Below are 26,562 nucleotides of genomic sequence, written 5' to 3' on the forward strand. Positions count from 1 at the left end.
ACAGAAAACCTAAATCAGGATGGCGGACGCGAATTTGAACCGTCGTCCTCCCGAATGCGACTCCAGTGTGCTAACCACTGGGCCACCTTGCTCACAATTACGAGCGCACAGGATTTCTAACTAGAGCAGCTTCTACACTTGTTTGTCAGTATGAGTTCTCTTACATCTGTGTGTTTTAGCAACGTTGTTGGTGAAATTTTTGTCTCTCTAAATAAAACGTGCAAGCTGTAATGCCCACCGCCAATAGTTTCGCGATCAGTCAGAACACAGCAGGTTATTTCTCACTGGAGGAAACTTCAGACAGCGTGGCTAGCAGTCTGAATGCGACAGCTCGGCGGTAAGGGGAACTTGTGTTTACTTTCTGAAACTTGCAGCTTCCTAAAGTCGTGGATGAACTTACTCGCTCTTCGGACGTTGTTACTACTCAGACAGTCTAAGCCGTGAAAGTGCTTATGAGGTTTTCGTTTAGTTTGTCTTTAATTTGTGCGCTCGCTTCTTAATATTGAACGAGACTCTCTACAGTAATTGTGAGGCAGACACAGGCTTTCCCACGTCTCAAATGAGTCACGCTAATTTATTACGACCCTGCGGTGAAAATTTTAGCTCGACTTTTTAAACATAGTCGAAATGTACTGACTTTGTTACAACTCGTCTTTGTAAACGTAGTCGAAACGTAGTAGATTTTTTGCTTACAGTAAATGGCTATTAACGGTACGAAAACTAGAATATCTTCATTACACCCTGGACAGATGGCAGTTGTTTCCAAACTTGCCTCCTATTCCTTTCATCTCTGCAAACGGATCCGCTAATTGGAAAATATGAATAGAGCTGGCACACGGTAGCTCTCATTGCCAAAGTTGCAGGGTGTTGTTTTTTGGGAATAACAGTGTTGTCAATCTCACTGATGAGTAATGTGTTATCTGACAAACAAAGTTAAACACACGGACCGGGAGAAGGAAACGTAATGAAATCGATCAAAATTAGAAACAACTTGTCAGTATGAACCAACTTACCAGTATGACGTTGCACCCAATGAATGGCTACCTCAACATATCTTTGACAAAAAAATACATGTTTCGATTTACGCCCTTCTTCCATCCACGTCCTCATTTTCTTATTCTAATAAATACGTAAAACCCTATTCACGCTCTTATTATGCTGTTAGCTAAACAATTGTACCTTGCTATTGAGATTTGGTGCTGTCTTTTCATGTTAGAAGTTGTGAAGGTCCTGCTAGTTTGTAAAGTCGGATTATCTATGAAAATAGATCCGCATACGTCCTAAATTAAGAAAAATGTCGCGTTAAATACAATATTTTGCGCCATGAAGTGAATTAGTTATGCGATATGACTGTAAAGAGATTGTAGATTATCTAAACAGTGAGTAGCGTACTTAATTTCTTGCACAGCGATTTACAATGGACTTAGCAAAAGGAAATTGAATTTAAGCAAGAGTGAGCAATGGCAACAAACATCTCATCGAGCAGAAAGATGTGTACTGCAACACGCTTATAGCCGCATGCAGTGCAGTGGGCGTGCCAACCCAGTCTGTTATAAAAGCACACTGATGCAGGACATCAAATAAGCACGTTTTTTTTTCACTGCGTCTCTGCTTGTTGCGTTGCTGCCTTTCCTGCTAAAAATCATTGAGAAATGAGAAAAGTAGGATACGTAGTGATTATTACTCTTCTTGGTATTAATTGCAGTAGAAAAGACCTAAAGATTACATCAATTCTTAACGGCAATTATTACATATCGCAACACGTTATCGTATTCTGACTGCTGGGTGCAAGTCGGTATAATTCCTGTGAACAGCAAAATAAGTGCCAAGGAAAATGGATTTCAAAGAATATTTGAATGTAAATTCATATACCTGCCACCCAGAAAAAAATTAATCACATTTTCACTTGTAATATTATTGCTTAGAAAATACGTGGCACACAGAGTTCCAATACGTAATAAAATAAAACAAACTGTCATCCTCACAGGACGGAATGTACTCACGAAGTTTCACTGATTGGGAGTGTGACAAAATTGGCTGTGATAGGATTGGGATGAACTGATTGCAAAGAGAAAGTGTACCGAGCCGCTAATCATACTCTAACTCTACTAACAAAGACACGAATACCAAATCTCCATACAGCTTGCAACCCATTAAAGTTGGAGCACCTGCGCGATGCGACTCAAGAAAAAAGTTATGCATGAATGCCGCATTAACGATGAGTGATTAGCAAAATCGTACTGCAAGTGTCCTCAGCTAGCACACTGGCAAGCTGGATAGCACCGCCTCACCGGACAGCGAAGCACCAACCATCTACATCTACACTGAAGAGCCAAGGAAACTGGTACACCTGCCTAATATCGTGTAGGACCCCAGCGAGCATGCAGAAATGCCGCAACGCGACGTTGCATGGACTCGACTAATGTCTGCTCAAGAAGTGCTGGAGGGAACTGAGACCATGAATGCTGCAGGGTTGTCCATAAATCCGTAGGAGTAAGACGAGGGCGGAGATCTCTTCTGAGCAGCAAGCCATCCCATATATCCTCAATAATGTCCATGTCTGGGGGTGAATTCTTCTGGAATTGCCCAAGCCCGTCGGGATGCACAATGAACATGAATGGATGCAGGTGATCAGACAGGATGCTTGCGTATGTGTGACCTGTCAAGAGCCGAATCTAGTCGTATCAGGCATCCCATATCACACGATCTGAATCCCTTAAGACCTTATTCGGAACATACTTGTGTAGGGCATTTTGCACGATCCCTTTGAATTTTTTCTATTTGTTCTCCACAAGTTCGTCCTCATCGCCAAATATTTAATGCTGAGTGCTCAGATACTCTGAAATTTGTATCCTGTCACTCTTGCTACATAAAAATATCTTCCTGCCTCTCTTAATATTCGTTGTAAGACCGATTGTCATAGATACTACGATCACTGACATCTTCCTCTACGTTAACTGAATCGATAAGTTCAGGTCTTTTTGTTGCCAGGAGGTCTAAGATGTTATCCTCACAAGTTGGTTCTCTAACTACATGCTCAAAGTAACTGTCGCACAAGACATCCAGAACAATGTCAGACGAATCTCCCGTCTCTGCCACCACTTTGATAGCATGACACTCCCAATCTATACCTAGCAAGTTGAGTCAGCTCCTATTACAACGGCATGATCAGTAAAATTACTAACGATGTTCTGCAAGTTCTGTCTGAAGGGCTCTACCACTGGAGCTCCTGACCCAGGTAGTCTATAAAAGCACCTCATCATCATTTTTCACCGATCTTTGATACTTCACCCATATTAATTAACAATAGGAATACGTGATAACTAGCGGCATAAGACTCCAAAACACGATGGACCACCGGCACAGCGCAACACAGTAGTGCCTTCTTCAACCTCGTGTTCCAGCAGTCTCAGCGAAAGGGGACGTGAGTCCATTGGTCAGCACAGTCAAAAATAGGATAATACTTCTTGAAGGAATGGCCACAGACTGGCCCAAATATAGATTCTTCGGAACTGATATTCAATGCACAATTTATCTTAGTAGTAAGCCTACGGCAACTAGTCCGCTAAATAATTAAACCAAATCAAATATTGAAACCTGCAATTTAAATCCTAACTTGAAAAGTAATTTCCATGGACTTCAAATTTTTGAAACAAACTTTTCACCTCACTTCAATATTATCTAGTTTATCAAAATACCGCCATGTCTCACTTTTGGCAGGCGGCGTTCTGCCTCCTGATTAAGTAATTCATGGATTTAAACTGTTGTAAACTACACTAGAAAGACAAGTCGAATGGTGAAAAGAAGGGTGTTCCAAGCGAACGAACTGAGATCGAAGCGCTGCCGAGGTGGGCGAAGCGTCGCAAAAGTTTACGGACACCCACTCTCTCGCTCGGACGCAGACAGCTCGAGCATTGTCAGCCTGTGCGGCCAGAATTTTGGATGAATAATAAACATGTAATAAACCTTTATTAGGCTCATTAGAGACGATGAAGAGCTGATATCAGTCAAGTTATAAACTGATGAATATCAAGTGACAACGTATCGGTGTCACGACTAAAGTAGTCGATACGAACAAGTTTCGATAGTTTTTCTGTGCCCCTAGTTACAACTGGCTTTTGCTGCCAAAGGGGTAGCCTTAAGGACATGTGTATAACACACTACGTTGTCCTTCGAATACCCTCAGTTTGTTCCCCAAGACACCTTCTTCAGCAATCGAAGTATGTCAGAAAAATTTAGTTACACTTTGCAAGTCGTTGTTGTTGTTGTTGTTGTTGTTGTTTTCAGTTCGAAGACCGGTTTGGTGCTACTCTATCCTGTGCAAGCCTCTTCACCTCAGGATAACTGCTACAGCTTATCATCCTTCTGAATCTACTTATCGTACTTACCTCTTGGTCTCCCTCTACGATTTTTCTCACGTTTATAACATTCCAATACAAACTGGCGATCTCTTGATGTCTCGGGATGTGTCCTATCAACAGATTCCTTCTTGTAGTCGAATTGTGTCATAGATTTCTTATCTCTCCAATTCTATTCAGTACTTCATTAGTTACGTGATCTACTCCTCTAGCCTTCATCATTCTTCTGTAGCACCACGTTTCGAAAGCTTCTATTGTCTTCCTGTGTAAAGTGTTTATCGCCCATGTTTCATTAAGCCTAATGTTAACAAAATTCTCTTTACCAGAAACGATTTTCTTGCTGTTGCCGGTCTACATTTTGTATCCTGTCTATTTCGGACATTATCTTTTTTTTTTTTTTTTTGCCCAAATAGCAAAACTCATTTACTACATTTAGTATCTCTTTCCCTAATCCAATTCCCTTAGCATCACCTGATTGAATCTTACTGCATTCCTTTACCCTTGTTTCGCTTTTGTTGATGTTCATCTTATATCCTCCTCCCAAGATACTGTCCATTTCGTTCAACTGCTCTCTCAAGTCCATTGCTGTCTCTGACAGAATTACAATGGCATTGGCAAACCTCAGAGTTTTTATTTCTTCTCCCTGAACTTCAAGTCCTACTGCAAATTTTTCTTTGGTTTCCTTCACTGATTGCTTGATGTGCAGCTTGAATAACATCAGGGGCAGGTCGTAACACTGTCTCACTTCCTTCTCAACCATTGATTCCCTTTATTGCATTTCACCGCTAAGAACTGTTGTATGGTTTCTGCACAAGTTGTAAACAGCCTTTCGGTTTCTGTATTTTACACCTGACTCCATCATCATCATCATTTAAGACTGATTATGCCTTTCAGCGTTCAGTCTGCAGCATAGCCCCCTTATAAAATTCCTCCATGATCCCCTATTCAGTGCTAACATTGGTGCCTCTACTGATGTTAAACCTATTACTTAAAAATCATTCTTAACCGAATCCAGTTACCTTCTCCTTGGTCTGCCCCGACTACTCCTACCCTCTACTGCTGAACCCATGAGTCTCTTGGGTAACCTTGCTTCTCCCATGCGTGTAACATGACCCCACCATCTGAGCCTGTTCATCCTGACTGCTACATCTATAGAGTTCATTCCCAGTTTTTCTTTGATTTCCTCATTGTGGACACCTTCCTGCCATTGTTCCCATCTACTAGTACCTACAATCATCCTAGCTACTTTCATATCCGTAACCCCAACCTTGTTGATAAGGTAACCTGAATCCACCCAGCTTTCGCTCCCATACAACGAAGTTGGTCGAAAGATTAAACGGTGCACAGATAACTTAGTCTTGGTACTGACTTCCTTCTTGCAGAAGAGAGTAGATCGTAGCTGCGCGCTCACTGCATTAGCTTTGCTACACCTCGCTTCCAGTTCTTTCACTATGTTGCCATCCTGTGAGAATATGCATCCTAAGTACTTGAAACCGTCCACCTGTTCTAACTTTGTTCCTCCTATTTGGCACTCAATCCGTTTATATTTCTTTCCCACTGACATTACTTTCGTTTTGGAGATGCTAATCTTCATAGCATAGTCCTTACATTTCTGATCTAGCACTGAAATCCTTCAGAATTTCAAATAGAGCATTCCCCTCGACATCGTCAAAAGCTTTTTCTAAGTCTACAAATGCTGGAAACGTACGTTTGCCTTTCATTAGCCTATTTTCTAAGGTAAGTCGTAGGGTCAGTCAGTATTACCTCATGTATCCCTATATTTTCCTGAAGCCCAAACTGGTCTTCCCCGAAGTCGTCTTCTACCAATTTTTCTCCCATTCTTCTTTACATACCTGATCAATAAATCAGTTCCACAGATTCCTTATGGCACGTTGCATGGACTTACGACATGTCTTAAAATTAGCGCCAACACAAATAAAATTTCATTTTGGCAAGTGCACACTCGTGCATTTTCGGAAATCAGCTACTGTCTCCGAACAACAATTCGATACTTTGCAGCACCAACACTTTATGTCATTCATAATTTTCATTGATTTGTAGATAACGTTATACCAATATTCGTTTACATTTTGTTACTATTTATCTTTATTTCCGATTTCGTACTGAATGTGAGCCTTTCTATACGTGTAATGTAATCTGTGAAGATATTTTATGGTTACTGGTCTGTATATTGGGTCGATAGGATTGTAATGATGGGAGAGGTACAGCTGGGAGGCGAAAGCGAGCCATTGGGGAAGGTGGGAGGCACATGTCGAGGACGGAGGGTGATGCACCAGTCAGCAGCTGCCACTATAGTAAACAAACCCCAGATCGAATACCAGGCTGAAATCAACACAAATCCATAGAAATATTGACTGGGATGGTAGCTGCCCCCGGCAGTGAATATGCGACGTGTGTAAACGGTGCTCCATGGCAACTGTTAATTATAACAAGTCGTGTGTGCTCCTTGTAGATTCTGAGGCTGAAACTACTCAACATTTCGTGATACTGAAGCTACGCAGCGCTCTGCGTCTTTGCCGCCAGGCAGTGTACTCTTTTCTTTGGCATTGTAAATCACATAGGCCAGTATTTATTGTGTATTATTTTATCAAAATAATTTGATTTACGAGTGCATGCGGACTGTTATTTGCCCAAGTCATCCTATATATAGTTGTCCCTGATCCAAATCCTAAAACTTACCGTAGCGTCGTAATTTTAAAGAGGAAACTCTTATTTTCTCAACAAAGGCTGTCAGAAATTTGTGTTGTCTTGAAAAACCACTGAATGATTCAGTCTGGTTAAAAAGGGGAACAAAATTGCCTGCTGCTTAATATAATAGAATAAATTTATAATGAAAAGTCAACCAGTAATCTAAAAGCAAATTAATCTGACAGCGCTTAAGAAACTTCCAAGAGAAACGATTATTATCTTTTTCTTGCGTTTCGTTGTTTCTAGAGTGTAGTGCGTGTATGTTCATTTATGGGTACTTGCAATTATTATGAGACGTATACGTAAAGAAAGTAGGACTGGAGGTTAGTTTCCTTGTTTACTTTAGATGTAGCTTAGCTCAGAAACAGAGTATTTTCGTAAGAGTTAATGTAAGTGAGTCACCTGTTCCTTAGTATCTCACAGTGAAGTACACAATCAATGTTACGCAAAAACGTTGGTACAATAGTTTTCTTATGAAACAGTTAATGCAGACAGTTAACAACAATTCAAATCTTGGATGCAATTTCTGCAATTTTTTTGATCATTAAATTGTACTTACGAATGGTACTGACGACTGTAATTCTACACTGAAGCGCCAAAGAAACAGGCATAGTCATGCGTATTCAATTACAGAGATACGTAAACAGGCAGAATACGGTGCTGGGGTCGGCAACGGCTGTATAACACAACAAGTGTCTGGTGCAGTTGTTAGATCGGTTACTGCTGTTACAGTTGCAGCTTATCAAGATTTAAGTGAGTTTGAACGTGCTGCTATAGTCGGCACAGCATCTCCGATGTAGCGATGAAGGGAAGATTTTCCCGTACGACCATTTCATGAGTTTATCAAAACTAGACATGTGATTCTTGAGTTTCTCCCGGCGTATTTGATAATCAAAATATCCAGGGGTGTACTGCCGGTCTATAGTGTCCAACAGGCACAATATTTCGGCGATCAAACATGTCGCCATCATCAGGTGAACTGACGGACTGAGCTCCTGTGAACGTGCCGGCACGGAGATCCGTACACTATGGCTGCTCAGGGGGAACTGGGTTCGGTCGCGGCGGCGGCCGATTTAAATACCCTCCGCCCGCGGCGCGCTTCCTCCGCCGTCCGCGCCCCGCGCCACGGTAGCACGGTGGAACAGATTGCGACGGCGTCTGAGATGACGTCGGTGTGATGGCTCTGTTCGCCGTGGTCGTCTCAACTATGCGTTTGCTCGATTTACTCTTGATTAACCCAATCGCTGGTTCCCAACCCTTGCTAAGATTATAGCCACAGTCACGGTTTATGAGGTCGTCATTTCGATAGCCTCTCTAACAACGCTGTCCCAGTATCTCGACGTCTGTACCAGAATCCTCGTGCGGTCATACTCCATAGAGTGATTATCCGACAAGAAAGAATGGGTACTCAGAGTGGCAGATCCAACGTGCTCTCCGCCCAACCACTGCAGCACAACCTGTTGAGATGGATGAAGTCACGAGGGAGGAGGTAGGCACTGCATTTATTCCATACACAGGCGCACTCTTGGGGAAAATCGCCCGCATTCTGAAGAAACACCGGGTTGGAACTGTGTTTCGTCCTCCGAATAAAACTCGTGCACTGGTGGGGAGCACCAAAGATGACCTCGGTTTGAGGAAGGCCGGCGTGTACCAGATTCCGTGTCAATGTGGCAAGTCGTATATTGGTCAGACGATGCGTACCGTCGAGGATCGATGCCGTGAACACCAGAGGCACACTCGACTGATGTATCCGAGCAAGTCGGCGGTCGCTGAACATTGTTTGTCGGAAAATCACGCTATGGAGTATGACCGCACGAGGATTCTGGTACAGACGTCGAGATACTGGGACAGCGTTGTTAGAGAGGCTATCGAAATTCGCACCAATGACCTCATAAACCGTGACTGTGGCTATAATCTTAGCAAGGCTTGGGAACCAGCGATTGGGTTAATCAAGAGTAAATCGAGCAAACGCATAGTTGTGACGACCACGGCGGACAGAGCCATCACACCGACGTCATCTCAGACGCCGTCGCAATCTGTTCCACCGCGCTACCGTGGCGCGGGGCGCGGACGGAGGAGGGAGCGCGCCGCGGGCGGAGGGTATTTAAATCGGCCGCCGCCGTGACCGAACCCAGTTCCCCCTGAGCAGCCATAGCGTACGGATCTCCGTGCCGGCACGTTCACAGGAGCTCAGTCCGTCAGTTCACCTGATGATGGCGACATGTATGATCGCCGAAAAATTGTGCCCGTTGGACACTATAGACCGGCAGTACACCCGTGGATATTTTGATTAAAACTAGACATCATTGTCTTAACAGGAGTTCCGCGATGGTTCATTAAATAAAAATATGGCATTTAAGTCTTTGATCGCTATTTTTTATTTTCAATGACCGGTTTCGAGCTAGCTGCCCATCTTCAGATCTATTTGACAAAGTTAAAAAATATAATTAACAAGAGAGATACAGTTAGTGATAGAAATATCTTAGTTTACAAAAAGAAATTTTGGAACGTGTTAAATACCAACATATCATATGTTGCAGTTACAGAGCAACATCTCAGTACACAACAATCGGTTCGCTGTCATAACTAAAGTAAATTTTAATCTCTTAAAACCTTATATCGCAGTTTTAGAGAAACCTGTTTGGTAACAGCAAAAAGTGCCCTCTACCTATAAGAACTGAGCGTATGTTATTATTTCACCGTACATATTAATGGCGAATATACTTTTTAATAAAACAATTTTTGAAGTAATAACATATGAATGATCTTTTTTGAATGGACCATGAACCGAAATAATTTACACTAATTTAAAATTTCTTTAGAAAGAAACAAAATATAATTAAAATGTAGATATTCTTCCGAGAATATGCGTTTCCTCTTCTTTGTTTTGATTAGTGGTGGAGAGGATTTCCCTACGTCAGAACGGATATAACGCCACGCCAAGTCCTCTTCCGCCGCGCCCAATTCACCTCGCCGCCAGTACACAGAGGACCGTTCCGCTGCAGCTGGTTCTTACTGGAGAGTGCTGTTGCATTCAAGAGTAAGCCTAAAACACGTCTTTAAAAATCTCATAACAACTCCTGCGCATAAAATCACTTTGCTCATTAAGTAGTAGGCCTGGGGTTTTTCTTTGATGAGAGTGTATTTCAATCTCTTCGAGCACGTTGAGATAGAGACTTTTTGGAAATTTATGTAGCACCTCAATTTGTTCATTTATATTACTCACTTGATGTTTACTATCTTTTACATGTGCTCCAAATGCTGTCCGATTGCTATGACTTGAATGTTCCCTGTATGGAATTTCAAAATTCCGCCCTGTTTGTCCTATATAATAACTGTCACATTCAGCACATTTCATATTGTATACTCCGGAATTATTGTATTTCATGTGTTTTGTCGTTGGTGGTTTGTGTTTTAGTCTACGTGCCATTTGCCCTTCATTCTGGAATGCCACAGTGATGTTTTTTGGAAAGCATGTGGCAATTCTCTCCGATACAAGCCCTTTGTATGCCAGGGAGACAAACTTCTTCTTAACTTCAATTTTCCTAGAATCGTTACTGATACCTGCGGATTTGTTTTTGATCTTGTTAAACATACGTGTAACATCTTGGGTCCTGTATCCATCAGCTGCTGCTACTTGCTTAATATTACCTAGTTCTTTCTGCAACTCATTTTCCTTTAGTGGCAATCTCTGGGCTCTGTTGCACATTGCATGTAAGTACGCTCTTTTATGCTGTGTCGGGTGGCGCGACGTCGCTTCTATGATGTTGTCGGAGCAAGTGTCTTTTCTATAGACACTTGTCTTGTTAATTATATTTTTTAACTTTGTCTAACAGATCTTAAGATGGGCAGGTAGCCCTAAACCAGTCATTGAAAATAAAAAAATAGCGATCAAAGACTGAAATGCCACATTTTTATTTCACGAGTGTACCGTGAATATCAGAATTCCGGTAAAACATCAAATCTCTGACATCGGTGCGGCTGGAAAAACATCCTGCAAGAACGGGATCAACGACGGCTGAAGAGAGTCGTTCGACAGAAGAAGGACCCTTCAGCAGATTGCTGCAGATTTCAGTGCTGGGCTATCAACAAGTGTCAGCGTGTGAACCATTCAAAGAAATATCATCAATATGGGCTTTCGGAGCTGAAGGCCCACTCGAGTACATTTGATGACTGCACGACACAAAGCTTTACGCCTCGCGTGGGTCCGTCAACGCCGATATTGGAATGTTGATGACTGGAAATACCGTTGCTGTTCGGACGAGTCTTCCTTTCAAATTGTATCGAGCGGTTCGACGTGTAAGGCTATGGTGAAACCTCATGAATGCATGGACCCTGCACGTCAGCAGCGGACTGCCGGCCGGAGTGGCCGAGCGTTTCTAGGCGCTATAGTCTGGAACCGCGCGACCGCTATGGTCGCAGGTTCGAATCCTGCCTCGCGCATGGATGTGTGTGATGTCCTTAGGTTAGTTAGGTTTAAGTAGTTCTAAGTTCTAGGGGACTGATGACCTCAGATGTTAAGACCCATAGTGCTCAGAGCCATTTGAACCAGCAGCGGACTGCTCAAGCTGGTGGAGGCTCCGTAATGGTGTGGGGCGTGTGCAGTTGGAGTGATATGGGACACCTGATACGTCTAGATATAACTGCCAGATGACACGTACGTAAGCACCATGACTGATCACCTGCATCCATTCATGTCCGGTTTGCATTCTGACAAACTTGGGCAATTCCAGCAGGACAATGCCACACCCCACACTCCCAGAATTGTGACAGAAACACTCCAGGAAAACTCTTCTGAGTTTAAACACTTCCGATGGCCACCAAACTCCCCAGACATGAACATTATTGAACAAATCTGGGATGCCTTTCAACGTGCTGTTCAGATGAGCTCTCGACCCCCTCGTACTTTTGCGGATTTATGGACAGCCCTGCAAGATTCATGGTGTGAATTCCCTCCTGCGCTACTTCAGATATTAGTCGAGCCAATGCCCCGCCGAGTTGCGGCACTTCTGCGTGCTCGCGGGAGCCCTACACGATATTAGGCAGGTGTACCAGGTTTTTTTTTTTTTCCTTTTGGCTCTTCAGTGTATATCGCCACATGTTTTGGGGAAGAGCTGAGTCCGATTATCCACATTAACCATCTGTAATACAAACACGGCCAAACGTTCTGTAGAACTATTGTTGTTTAAGTGAGAAGGGATGTTATAACTTGCCTTATAAATTAGTAAGTCTACTGCCTTTTGTTACTGTAATAATGGTGATCCCAAGTTGTCTCTTTACTTACCGCAGCGGATTTTCTGTAAATTCTTACCAAAACATGTGATTGTTTTCTGCAGTTTAGTGACTGGCTACCTCAGCGCAATGTCCTCGGATGCTGTATCCTCTTCTCAAACTCTGGATTCCTCTTTCCAGTTCCGGTGTCAGCAGTAAATAGTACCCATGTGGTAACGCAGTTCTGCCTGCCAGATCCCAGTTATAAGGTTTAATAACTTACCCCTTGCACAAACAAAACAAAACGCATTCGCAGCAACGTCACACACACTGCTTAATCCATGTAGGACGGGAGAACGGTGCAACAGCGGGAAACAAAAACATATTTAAAATCAGGTGTTTTCCTTTTATTGTGAAACAACAATCATAGTAGTTGATTCTGTATATTTACATTTCTCCGTTATATACATATATTTTAATGAACAGTGAAGTAAATTTAAAATAGCAATTACACTAGTGTTTTGTCATCCAACAACCTCTGAAGTTGTACGGCGCATCCCTGCAAGTTTAGATTTAAACGTTATACAAAACGAACAGATACAATAAATTTGCATTGAGTAATTTAACAGACAGTGTAAACACTAGCCATTCCTGTTAAGGAAATACACGATCGTATCGAATTTCTGACAAGATGTTTAATTGACAATACTCATATACGACATCTAACATAGCACACTTTTTATTTCCCATCTGTAACAACGCTCAACAGTAAATCTCCCTTCACCTTACCTATATAGTATATCGTTGCATTAGTCGGTTTCACAACTTTGGCCAAATGTACGTGGTAATCTAATAGCTATAGCAACGGCTTTCTACCTGAGGGTCCGTAAAGCGAGTTTCATCACTCGGGCACCACACTTGACACCAGTGTAACAGGCAAGAGAAATGGTGTTGCTCTGAGCCCAACTGATTACTATCGTTGTAGACAGTCACAACCCTGTAACAGACGTCACTTTGATGACGCACAAAAATCGAGAATATTTTCTTTTCCCCTTGTACATTAATTCAAATCAACCACAAGCTCTAAATATTTTTATACTTTTTTTCTTTACAGCTACCAAAACATTTACTGACATTTTTCTCCATCTTGTGGCCACACATCTATGAATCGTCCATGAAAGTAGTTGGAAACGCCGGCGGCGGCATTTCCACGTGTCCGGCGCGGCGCTTTCCCGCCCAGTACCTGCTTTCAGGCAGTCAACATTGCTCTACATTTAACAGACTAGCAATCTAAATGATTCTACGTAAACTACATCGTCACTACGCAAATTCTCCGTAGCCAGAAGAGTCTTCCGGCAGGCACTGCTGCTGTGTTTGCAAATAACAAAGAGATTAACGCCGTTGCACTCTCACACGCCGCATAAAGAATTAATTTCTTTTCCCCGTCATTGTGGAAAGGTTGTCTCGCACGGCAAGTATTCCGTCGCCCTGGCAATTTTTTGCGCGATTCTGGCTACTCGTTCTTCGGAAATGAGTAGGGCGTTTGAAAAATTTTTCCACGATAAAAACAAAAAACACAGGAAGCGGGAGGTCTATCAAGATTCGTGGTCGAAACAAAGAAAATAGGAGTCATCTCAGAGACACGAGACTGTAGCTCTTTGGCTTCCTAAAGCTATTCCCCTGTCTCCCCGTACAGGAGACATGCATCTAGCTCCGCTACAGGCCCGGCACGCCTGCGGAATAAAGTGTAACCTAAGTTCCCTGAATAGTGCGTTTCCCCCTAAAGTTCCCGATGGGATGCGGAAAGTTCCCGATGGGATGCGATAGGATTGGGAGGCGTTGGGGTGGGCGTTCCCATTCCCTTACCGCCAAAAAACAAAGTCACTGCGAAGACAGAGGGAGGTGCTCTCACGCCACCGTGGGAAATGGTACGACAACCAGCGTCGAGTTTCCACTCGGTAGCGGAAGTGCTGTGCGTCCCATCCTAGAAAGCAGTGCGCCTGCTTCACTAACGCCTAAATCCCCTCACAGCGCCAGGACAACGTAGCCCAATTAAAAAAAAAGAATTCTACAAAAATAAGTAACAGTTTCGCGATATTATTTTCTCCTTAAAACTAGTGATAATAACCGCGATTTCATTACACCCTATGCATTTTCCCTGTCTCTCCTCGTGTAGGCCAGCCACGAAATAACAATACATTAGTAATATTCTTAAAGATTAACAACAACTCTGACGCATCAATTCTCATACAAAATTAACTTAAACTAGTAGTGAAAAAATGAAGGAAAACCGACGTGAGCAGGTCCTCTGCAGCTACTGTACCCGGCGCGCGGATGCAGGCATCGGCTCCGATCTTCCAAACGCGCCGCTTGCGCGCCAACCTGCTTACGCTCCGAAAAGTCTACACAATTACGCCTACTTACTAGTGACTGCCTTTCGCACTATAAGGTGACAACAGATTTCTCTGTAGTAGTCTGACAGCGTGACGGCGACTGCGATGCGGAGGATATATCACTGCTTGCTCAGTGAAAGACACAGTTCTCGTCACGTAATGTGATATCGATTACTTCCCCTCGCTTGGAGGGAGTATTCCAGAGACTGAGAACTAGGGCGGACTAGTGCTGAAAATAACTCACTCGAAGGAATCACAGCGAAACACACTCTTTCTTGTACCACAAAAGAAAACAAAAAAGGAAAGAAACGAAAACGGTTGCTCGCTATATAACTCGCATAGCTATTAAGTACAGATCACGCTTCTCCTACTGGTAATCTGAGTCCTGCTTGGTTTCTTTATTTATTTATTTTTTTTACATAGTCCTGTCTTCCTCCCCCTGGAGACGAGACGCAGCGTCCTCGGTGCGGACGTGACACTTCCGAGTCCAGCAGACGGCGCGGCGTCCACACGATCGCCACGACACGCGGTCGGCCCACACCTCAGAGTCCCAGGAGCCGATTGGAGGCGCGCACCAGCTGCTTAGCTCTGGAAGCTGGCCTGGCGTCCGGCGAGCGGTCCTCGGTGCGCACAGCGGGCGTGGTGCTGGTGGAGGTGATGGCGGCACCGCAGTGGCCCCTGCCGCCGTTCTTCGCACAGCCATCGGGTGCAGCAAGCCGCGGCTGCTGCCGACTCGTAAGCGACGCCGAGGTGTCCACAATGTCGCCTGTTCGCTCCAGGCCGTCGCCCTGCAACACAGAGGCAACAGCTCGGTCACACGCGGAGGAAATACTGATTAGAGACGGAATTGCTAACACAGATGCGTCACATTCCTTATGCACATTTACACGTAGCAATAACTTTATCTTGGGACTCTTTCAATTGGCCCGTGTTTGCATAGAAAAACAACAATACGGGAATTGTGAGTCCGCCGCGAGGGATTAGCCGAGCGGACTAGGGAGCTGCAGTCATGGACTGTGCGGCTGATCCCGACGGAGGTTCGAGTCCTCCCTCGGGCATGGGTGTGTGTGTTTGTCCTTAGGATAATTTAGGTCAAGTAGTGTGTAAGCTTAGGGACCGATGACGTTAACAGTGAGGTCCCATAAGATTTCACACACATCTGAACATTTTTTTGAATTGTGAGTCCACTTTGATGCAAAATAATTTTTATTATTCGTTTACTTCTTTATCCCTCAGACTAATTTCAGCGACAAATATTGACATCATCAGTGGGTTCTTTAAATCTAGGAAATGCAGAAAACAGCATAGTTATACTAACACTGTAACACATTACTATATTTTTACTGTTTTTAGTATACTTTTCTGTGGATACTTTCATACAAGGGACATGACATCAAGGGATCACCAGTTTAGTATTGGAGGGAAGCGTGGAGGGTAAAAATCGTAGAGGGAGACTAAGAGATGATTACACTAAACAGATTCAGAAGGATGTAGGTTGCAGTAGGTACTGGGAGATGAAGAAGCTTGTACAAGAGTAGCATGGAGAGCTGCATCAAACCAGTCTCTGGACTAAAGACCACAACAACAACTCTCATACTACCTTATTTATGGCACGTTACACCTTGTTGTATAACGCTGAAATATGTAAGTTCACCATTTAGTATCTGTTTACTAACAGCCGCTCACACAGTTGCAGATGACACGATGTATGCCGAGAAAAACGGCAACAGAGAAAGCACATAAAATACGCCGCAAACGGCGACAACGCTTAAAAACATTCTATAACGTACAATAAATAAGGTAGCACGAAAGTATCCACAGAAAACTAAATTCAAAAATTAAACAGTAAAAATGTAATAAATTTTCCAAATTTGGAAATTTGTGGTAAGGTTTTATGGGACCAAACTGCTGAGATCATCGGCCGCTAAGCTTACACATTACTTAATCTACCTTAAAGTAACTTACGCTAAGGACGACACACACACACACACACACACACACACACACACACACACACACACACACACACACACACGAGGGAGGACTCGAACCGCCGACGGGGGCAGCCGCGCGAACCGTGACAAGACGCCTGAGACCGCGCGACTAAAAATGTAATACTATGTTGCAGTGTGTGTATAACTGTACTACTATTTTCTTCATCTTTCAGTTTTAAAGAATCCACTGATGACGACGATATTTGTCGCTGAAACTAATTTGAGGAATAAGTAAGTAAACGAATAACAAAAAGTGTTTTGCATCAAGGTGGTCTCACAATTCCCATATTGTTGCTATTTACACGTAGGGTTGTAGGGTAGTTAACTGCTGTTCTGCTTGGCACAACCACATCGTTTAAATATCTAGATCTAACATTGCTAATCGATATGAAACAGAACGAGCACCTAAGGTCGACAGCAGGTAAGGTGAAAGGCCGCCTTGAGTTTACTAGGAGAATTACAGGAGTAGTGCAGCTCACTTGTGAAAGAAACAGCGTACAGAAAACTTGCCTGCTACTCGAATGTTTCTGGGATCCTCACCACGTTGGATTAAAGAAAGACACAGAAGCAACTGAGAAGTGTACTGCTAGATCTGGTAGCGGTAGGTTCGACCAACACGTTACGGAGATCCTTCGTGAGATAATCCCTGGAAAGAAGACTTTTTTTTCTCCGGAAAACGCTGTTCAGAAAATCTGGGGAACAAAAGTACATCACGCGTAAGGACTTCGAAGAAAAGATAAGAAAAATTAGGTGTCCTACGGAAACATGGAGACAGTCCCTTGCTACATTTTCGAGAGGAAAGGGGAAACGGAATGACACCTGTGGTATAAGGTATCATGTACCACGCTCCTGCGGAATATGTACATTTAGAGTAAATATCTAGGAGTACCGCTGTACACGATGTGAAATGGTAGAAGGTGTTCGAAATTCTGACGGAAATAGGACTACGCTGTAAAGACTGTAATGGCGCAGAGCCTGGAAACCAACATTTCGAAGTTGGTTCGCATGCTTATGTCATTTGTTCGCGGGCTAAAGAAACCATCTATGGAAACAGTCAAAGGACGGCCAAATCAAGAGTAAGCGACAAGGAGCACCCGGATACGAAAGGCTCGTTCACACTGCAAAGCGAATTGTGCGGCGGTAGGCATGTCTGATGACACTATACAGTGTCGCTGCAGGCGCAAGTGTTTCGGAGCACACTATTCACGGTACAGCATGTCTGATGAAAAGTGTTTCGGAGCACACTGTTCACGGTACATTCTTGAACATATGGCTCCGAAAGAGACGATCTTGTGGGGAAATGGTCAGACGTATCATGTTTCTTGTTACACCAGGCTGACTGCGGCATCCGGATACACCATCATCCAGACGAAGGGCAGATCGAAAAATGCAACTATGGGGGCGGTGTTGTGCTATGGCTGGCATTGACGTCGTCCTCCAGAAGATCTGCAGCAGTAATCGAAGAAACCACGTCAGCCGCGGACTGCGTGAACATTATTTCCGGCCAACTGCAACTTTTCATGTAAGATGTCACCCCTAACCCTACGGAACACACACATTACGCTGTCGGGCAGGCCCCTAATTTACAAGAACTGTGTGGCCTGTGGGTACACCTCTGGTGGAGCACGCCTGCAGAAATCTATCAAGGACATCTCGAATTCGAACCCACGCCACTGGGGGCCGAACCGCACAATAACCCTAGGTTCGGTGTGGGCGGCGGTGGGGTGAGTGGACTGCTGTAGCCTGTTGTGGAATTGTGTACCACTGAAGGCTACGTCGTTTATAGGTCCCCAGTTCAATACATACATACATACATACATACATACATGTCCAATGAACGCGAGTCCGGAAACGTATACTTCCAGAGATAAACGTGTGTTTATAGAAAGGGCTGCGCGACGCTTGGTTTCGGATATTAGCGCAGTCGTTGCATTGGCGCTCCGTCAAATGTGTCGGCACGGTATTATGATGTCTTACTTAAAATACTATCTACCAACCATTAAGTAGTCTGCAGTCAAAATTCTGTGGTTCGAGTCGTGTTGTAGGCTGCGTTAGTTTTCGTCGTGTTTGTGTGTCTTACTGTGCAACACTGTCAACCCTGGGTACGTATCATGGTGTTTTACCTTTTTCCAAACGTTCATGCACTTATGTCTGTACTATTATTGCGCTGTTTGCACTTATATTTACATTTTCTCTCTTTCACCACCTGTGAGCAATGTAAGCCTACTGCCGGACAAGTGAAATGGAAGATACGATATTGTGCTATGGTTAAGCAAATGGACGTACCCTGCGAACCAGTGCCCTCTACGCTGAAAAATATCCACAGCGCAGTGTTCCTCTGATAAGCTGTTCGGCAGACTTTTCCAGCGTCTGAGGGGCATAGATACTCTTGCAACTCTGAGGACTGATAATGGAAGGCCCCGGCAGTCCGTACACCTGACGTGCTACGTTTGGTCGAAGAAACCACTAGGACACGTGTGCGCTGATTAGCAGCAGCAGAAGGCGTGCCTCACTCTCTTATCTGAGGGGTACTTCATTACCAAGTGCTGTACCCGTATCATCTACAGTGCCTTCACACCCTAAGGTCACAGGATCATCATGGCAGACGGCCGTTCTGTCAATGGCTGTTGCAGAAGTGCGCTACAAATCCACTGTTCACATCCAAGATTTTATTTACCGGTGAGGCTGGGTTCACAAAGAGATGGTGTTGCGAATTTCCATAACCACCACGTATGGGTAGATGTAAATCCCCAAGCAATTCAGGAAAGTGGGCATCGACACCGACTCTCAATCAACGAATAGGCAGGCATACTTGGCGATAAATAGGGCCATAGATGCTATCACGATGACTGGGGTGCATTATCTGGACTTTTGTATTGCCTACCTTGGTGGAGGCTGAGCCATTGCAGCAACGTGGTGCATGATGGCGCATACTTTCGTCACAATGTGCGCTAACTTCTCACGGAGACATTTCAGAACCGCTGGATCGATCGGGTGAACCCCACACCTTGGCCTGCTAGTTCCCCAGACCTCATTTCCTAGATTTTTGGTTGGCTCTGAGCACTATGGGACTTAACATCTGAGGTCATTAGTCCCCTAGAACTTAGAACTACTTAAACCTAACTAACCCAAGGAAATCACACACACCCATGCCCGAAGCAGGATTCGAACCTGCGGCCATAGCGGTCGCGCGGTGTCAGACGGAAGCGCCTAGAACCGCTCGGCCACAGCGGCCAGCGAGGGTGGAGACTTAAAAGAATTGGTCTACACCACGTCAATCAATGATGTGGGGGTAGTACAGGGTCGCGTCTTCAATGCGTGCCAGCAGGTACAAGGACAACAACCGGGAAGACTTCAAAGCGTCCGTCATTCCTTACCCTGCAGGGCAGACAGGTGCATTCTCATGAATGGACACCACGTTGAGCGCCTCCTGTAAATACGAGTTTATCGTAGGAAGTATGCGTTTCCGGACCCATGATTAATGGACTTATTTGTCTTGTTTCTATGTGTACTAATACTCTCAAAGCATTCTACAATTTTTTTAAACACCCTTTATACAGAACGTAGGTGATGTTACTTCCATATACTATGTTGTGCTGAAATATTAATAATTTCCGTATCGAAGGACGTAGTACACTTCGTCAGTTTTACGTTTCTTGCACGCTACTCACACCTGTGTGTGTGTGTGTGTGTGTGTGTGTGTGTGTGTGTGTGTGTGTGTGTCTCGAGACGAGGTGCTCAGGCGGCAGAATCCGCAGCGGCAGTGGGAGAGGCGGGCAGAATGGAGGCGGCTGGGCCCGCTTCGCTTCTCCTCGCCTCGCCCGCCGGCTCCTGTCAATTAACACGAGAAGAGGTTCGGATTACGCGGACGTGCCGGCGGCCAGGTGGCGGGGCTCAGCTGTTTGCCCGGCAAACAGGCGCGTGCCTGCCTGCCTGCCACCGCAATCCCCCACAAAAAAGTCGCTCATTCGGTCAAGGCCCACAGCACCGCACCGCGCCGCGCCGCCCTCTATAAAACACGTGAGTTCAGGTTACTGGGCATGCGCTGCTGTCCAGCGCAAAATATCGACACTTTATCCTCCAGTAGTACCGTATTCTTAATGTATTGTTTTGCTGGTATGGTCTGTCCGAAGACTGGTTTCATGCAGCTCTCCACGCTATTCTGTCCTGTACAAGTCTCTTCACCTCCGAATAACTACTGCAACCCACATCCAATCGAATTTGCTCACTGTATTCATCTCTTAACTCTCCCTCTACAAATTTTAGCCACCACACCTGCCGTATATACCAAACTGACAATTCCCTGATATCTCAGAACGTGTCCTAAGCCGGCCGGAGTGGTCGTGCGGTTCTAGGCGCTACAGTCTGGAGCCGAGCGACCACTACGGTGCATGTTCGATTCCTGCCTCGGGCATGGATGTGTGTGATGTCCTTAGTAATTAGTAAGTTATCTTATTTCACGAATAGGCCCTTGTTTAATATAAGTAATTTTAATTACTACTAATAGTGCTAAAAATAAATATATTATTATTATTGTAATAATGAATGTTGGTCTATTATATAATTTTTCTAAAGATATTGTTATTTCTTGGTAATTGATTGAATTATCAATATTTATAGTTCGAGTATTTTTGAAGACGTCTATAAATATTGTTATGTCATGGATAATTAATATTGATATAATAAATACTCATATTGTTAGGGCAATTTTCATGATAATTGATTTAGGTTGAAATATTTCATTTGATGCAATTCTTGTAATATAAATAAATAGGACTAATATACCACCAAGAAATGTTAAGAATAAAATATATGATCGTCAATAGCTTTCCATTATTGTTCCTTTTATTAGTCCAACTAAAAACGTTTGGAGGATAATGAAAAGTATTATTGATATCGGATGTCTTAATTTAATATAATTAATATTTATTACATTTGATAGTCAAATAATTATTATTTCATCATTTCAGGGGTTAGTTTAATTAAAATATCGGTTTTGGGGACCGATGATGGAAGCTTTTTCACCTCTGAAGTTTTAAAAGTGGGGGCTAGACGTATTTCCGGTTTACAAGACCGGCGTTTTTTTTAAACTATTAAAACTAATGTTTAAACTAAGGTTTAATTATTTCTAAGTTCTAGGCGACTGTAGACCTCAGAAGTTCAGGCGCATAGTGCTCAGAGCCATTTGAACCACGTGTCCTAACAACTAATCCCTTCCTTGCAATCAAATTATGATAAGAATTTCGTTTCTCCCAAAATCTATTTAGTATCTCCTAATAAGTTAACACGATCTACCCATCTAACCTTCAGCATTCTTCTGCAGCACCACATTTCAAGAGCTTGTCTCAACTGTTTATTCTGCACGTCTCACTACCTTACAAGGCTACACTATAGAAAAATGCCTTCGGAAAATACTTCCTAATTCTTTGACATTACATTTTAACAAGTTTCTCTTCTTCAGAAACACTTTTCCTGCTATTGCCGGTCTACATGTTATATCCTCTTTTCTTCGGTCATCATCAGTTGCTTTACTTCTCAAATAACAGAACTCGTCTCTCAGTTTCTAATCTGTCAGCAACATCTGATTTAATTCAACTTCATTTTTTTAAGTCGTGTCTTATACCCATCTATGAAAACACCATCCATTTCGTTCAGCTGTTCTTCCAAGTCCTTTACCGCTTGTGACAGAATTACGACGACATCGGCAAACCTCAACGTTTTTATTTCTCCTTTTATTTCTCCTTTTGTTTCTTTTACTGCTTGCTAAGTCTACAGAGTCAGTAACACTGGTGATAGGCTTCATCCCTGTCTCACTCCTTTCTCAACCAGTGCTGTCCTTCCACGGTTGCCAAGTCCCAACAATTGTGGGCTGGTTTCTGTACAAGTTGTGTTTTACTCCTCCTACCTTAACGATTACAACTGTTGTTGACTGGGTACTAGGCATTGAATTAAAACTCACGTAGGCGTGGATTTCAATCGGATTTGAGGGAAGGGTAAGCGTCACTGCTCTCGTTTATGCTTTGGGAATTCCTGGAACAAAACAAGGCAATTTTATGACTTGAAGTTCACGGGGAAGCAGAACATGGATCGCTTAATACTGAGCCAACACCTACAGTACTGCATATAAAATCAGTGAAGAGAAAAGGCAAAGACATGGTAGGTTCGTAAAGACCACTTCGGCTTTATTATAAAGCATGGGCAGAAACAGATTGTGAAGCTTGTAAGTGTGTGTAAGTGTGTTGCAGGGTTCAGGAAAAAAATTCGATACGTTGCGTCGTTTGCGAGTTAATTACTTTTGAAGACAGCCAACCAGGCCGTTGCGCCTGGAAATTCAAAAGGCTCGCCAAATACAAATAGTGTCAGTTGCTCTCATAACACAGATGACAGAGCACGAGACTGCTCAGTCTTTGGCTCGCGTTCGATCCTTACTACCGGCCCACGTCCAATTTTTGTCTCCTTCTCTTGTTCAGTTAGAGGGAACCAAACGAATAACACGTTTGTCGACACAGTCTAGGCAGGGCGCTTGAATTTGCGAGCGTAATGATCCTATTGGCCACAATATCATTTAACTCGGAAACGGTGCAACATATCATTTTTTTAACAATTATTTCTCAGAACAACCTACCCTGCAACACCCTTAAAGCTTTTCAGACTGTTTTTGACTTCCCGTATAAATCTACGTAATCGGACGGCCGCTTTCGGGTAGTGTGTGTTGAGGTGAGTTTAAAGCAATCAAGGTCTCCTTTCAAGTATAACAGCCGCAGCATCTAAGAAATAACAAGATACTACCAAAAAGAAACTGTGACACTACGCGAGGAGACGTTTATCTATAGATGTTTGTTCGCACAGTGTCAGATCCACAGCTTCCAGGAAGCCATCAGGCAACGACTGAACGAGATTCGTCTCCCAATCCTCAAACTAACCGATAATTGCGATTAAACACGTCAGAAAAATTATCACGATTATGTAGTCAGGACGGAAACTTGTCTTGTGGAATCCGGAAGATCGACTGACACCGAGAATCACCATATGTAAACTAAATATCGTTTCCTTATAAGGTTTGAATGTCAAATACTTGAAATCATCAGGCTAAATGACAGTTCACCAACAGACTTTCGTGAGGTAGGATAAGTAACGTGAGTGACTGATGGAAGAACTGACTTACGTAGACCTGAAATCTACATTTGCAACTCGTATACCTAATCATAAAAGCCACCACAATATTCGGAACAGGGTTCTGGAAATTGGAGATATAGAAAGGAATAATTTTCCTTGTAGTAGAGTTAAGATGATACAACAGCTACAATGCGCTGACCAAGTGTACGGTTATTCGTAAGTACCTCTGGGGTTACAGAAGATAGCTGTGTCAAAACTACTGGACATACAGAAGATAAACACCTGTCAGTGTACACAGGCGTCTCTCCAAGTTTTTGACTTGTTTTACAGATGCTCAGTTTGTGCTCTGTTCGACGCACGGCAAACTTTAGCTCGTGTGTGAGATTTATTGAAGTTGCTGACACAAAATGCCAGGCAACGTAAGACAACAGCTCAGTTTGGAAATCTGTTGATTGGGGTGTATCTACCGGCAGCTCTAGAGGGGGAATGTCGGAAAAAAGGGAACCGAAGCGTCTGAGTTGTGGTGCTACAGAAGGATGATGATAATTAGGAGTACTGGTAAGAAATGAGGACGTTCTCTACGGAATCGGCGAAGGAAGGAACATATGGGAAAGACAGACAAGAAGACAGGATGATAGGACATGTGTTAACATATCAGGGAATAACTTCCGTGGTACTAGAGGGAGGTGTAGAGGGAGTCAGAGACTGGAATATATGCAGCACTTAACTGGAGGATAAATGGTGCAAGTGCTAATCTGAGATAAAGAGGTTGGCACTAGAGAGTTTGGATCCCATCGAATTAAGTAAGATTGATGACTCCCGAGATCTGCACGCGAGAACTAATTCGATGCCACAGTATAGAGGAGATTACCGTATTTGTATACGTGTTCTGACACGTCTGCTTCTAGCGCATCGCCACCACGGCGCGTATTATGAATCCAAGTCGGAGAGACGCCCTATTATCTGATATTTTTTCAGTATGATCTTCTGAAACCCCAGAGATACCCTGTACCTCACAGAATGAACACTTCAGAAAAACAGAGATCAAGAAAATGTATTATGTACAAGTATGGCGAGAGAATGTGAATGAAAATCACGAACAAAGAAGCTGGTGGAACAAGTCGTCAGACTACTGGCATAGTGTACCGGCGATTTTCGCGAGCAGCGAGTCTGGAATGTTTATGAAGGCGGACCGCGCGCCGGCGGCGGAAAATTTGCCCAGCGGCGCGTCTGCCCGCTAAGCCGGCTCTGACACTGAAATACTACTCTGGCGCTCCCGGCGCACCTTTTAGAGTGTCTTCCAGGAAGGCGGCCGCTGTTCGGAATGTGATCCATCACTGTCGCCGCCACGCTGCTCTGTTCTCCGGGCCTCGTGCCGTCGGCGCTTCCCCTCGATATTACCCACTTCACGGCATTTTGTACTTCGCGCGCTTCTGCCACCGCAAAACTCCGCTTCCTGTCCGCACTTTGCTCTGCATGTCGCACAAGTCTCGGGGACCAGTTGTTGTCTGTCCCATTTCACGAGAACAACGTCGTAGGTTTGGCCGTGAGCTACAGGTACTGTACGCGAACTCATTTTTCGCGAGTTTACCAGTAACACATTTGGATATATGGCAAGTACAGAGGGATGTGAAGGAAGAAATCACTATTTCCCGATGCCCACAAAACTACTATTCAGAGACTCCCAGACAACGCGTGATACAACATTATCTGCTAAGCATAGGTGGAGGTCTTGTGGAGGCTATGACATTCGTGCGGATCGTACTGTACCTGAAGATAAGAAGGGAGGGAGATTTTAAGAACTAAAAACGTTTCTAGGTACGAGAATGATTGGGAAACAGCTAACAACTTACCATATTCAGTATCAATAGGAATTACTGAAATTTTTGGTAGGTGTAGTAACAGAGCATGAAGTACGAGCAGGTGAGAGAAAAATTTCAGCCTGGCAATAGTAATAAACGTCTTTAAGGCGAAAAACTGAAGCGGCTTACACCATCAGTTTGTGCTTTCATCTTGGTGGGGGCAAGTAATATTACGCCTCCTCGTCTTCCACTGCTAGATTTGAGACTACAACAACAGACGCAACAGAACTCTTTACAAGGTAGCGTAGCTTTTTGGTATCTTTCGTTTGGCTGGATAGGCAGTAGTTAGTTCAAGGAACACATGAACACATGCCTTCGAAGCCATAGGGTACGGATGTGTCAAGAGCGGTCGCGCATGTGTGAACAGTGCTGATTAACGTACATATGTGTATTCACACTTTCTGTAACAAGCCTGCGTAACTGCTGTGTCCTCCACCAAATAAGAGAGACAGCCTACACAGAAGAGCGCATGCTGCCTACTTCACAGGCGCAATGTCGCTCAGGCTGTATCCCTGAGAGTGTGCACGGGACCACAACTACGTTACGCTCCCGTTTTATTTCACACAAACTGTTTCCGAGCGGACATTCATTTGTCTAGCATTGAAATAAGTACACACACGGCTCCACTCGGCAGTTAGTACTTTAGAGATGAGTCGTGAAATACTTTCTTAGTCACACCAAGAAGTCCCAGACTCAACTCTATGCAAAATTTAGGACTGCGCCAAAGTTCAACGACGGTTGAGTGCTAGAGAATATTGATCTATACTGTCACGAACAACCTTCTTACTTCATTTAACTTGTCAAGTATCGTGAAACTTTTATACTGTGACTGTGAACTGTTATATATGACTGTGAACTGTTGCTAATCTGTTTTACCATGTGGAGGTGGTGTCGGGTTGTCACATTCATGGCGCAAAGT

The 26,562-nt window shown here is 43.8% G+C and overlaps 1 protein-coding gene across 1 annotated transcript in view; it reads right to left on the bottom strand.

The window, feature by feature from the left end:
* Nucleotides 1-12,670: 12,670 nt before the first annotated feature.
* LOC126281905 (forkhead box protein O) overlaps nucleotides 12,671-26,562 on the bottom strand; it is a 644,432-nt gene continuing 630,540 nt past the window's right edge. Inside the window, exon 4 of the mRNA XM_049981232.1 lies at nucleotides 12,671-15,459. The gene's annotated coding sequence lies outside the window, so the exon portion shown is untranslated. The remainder of the gene's footprint in view (nucleotides 15,460-26,562) is intronic.

The sequence above is a fragment of the Schistocerca gregaria genome, chromosome 1 (genome assembly GCF_023897955.1).
Source record: "Schistocerca gregaria isolate iqSchGreg1 chromosome 1, iqSchGreg1.2, whole genome shotgun sequence".
Classification (NCBI taxonomy): Eukaryota; Metazoa; Arthropoda; class Insecta; order Orthoptera; family Acrididae; genus Schistocerca; species Schistocerca gregaria.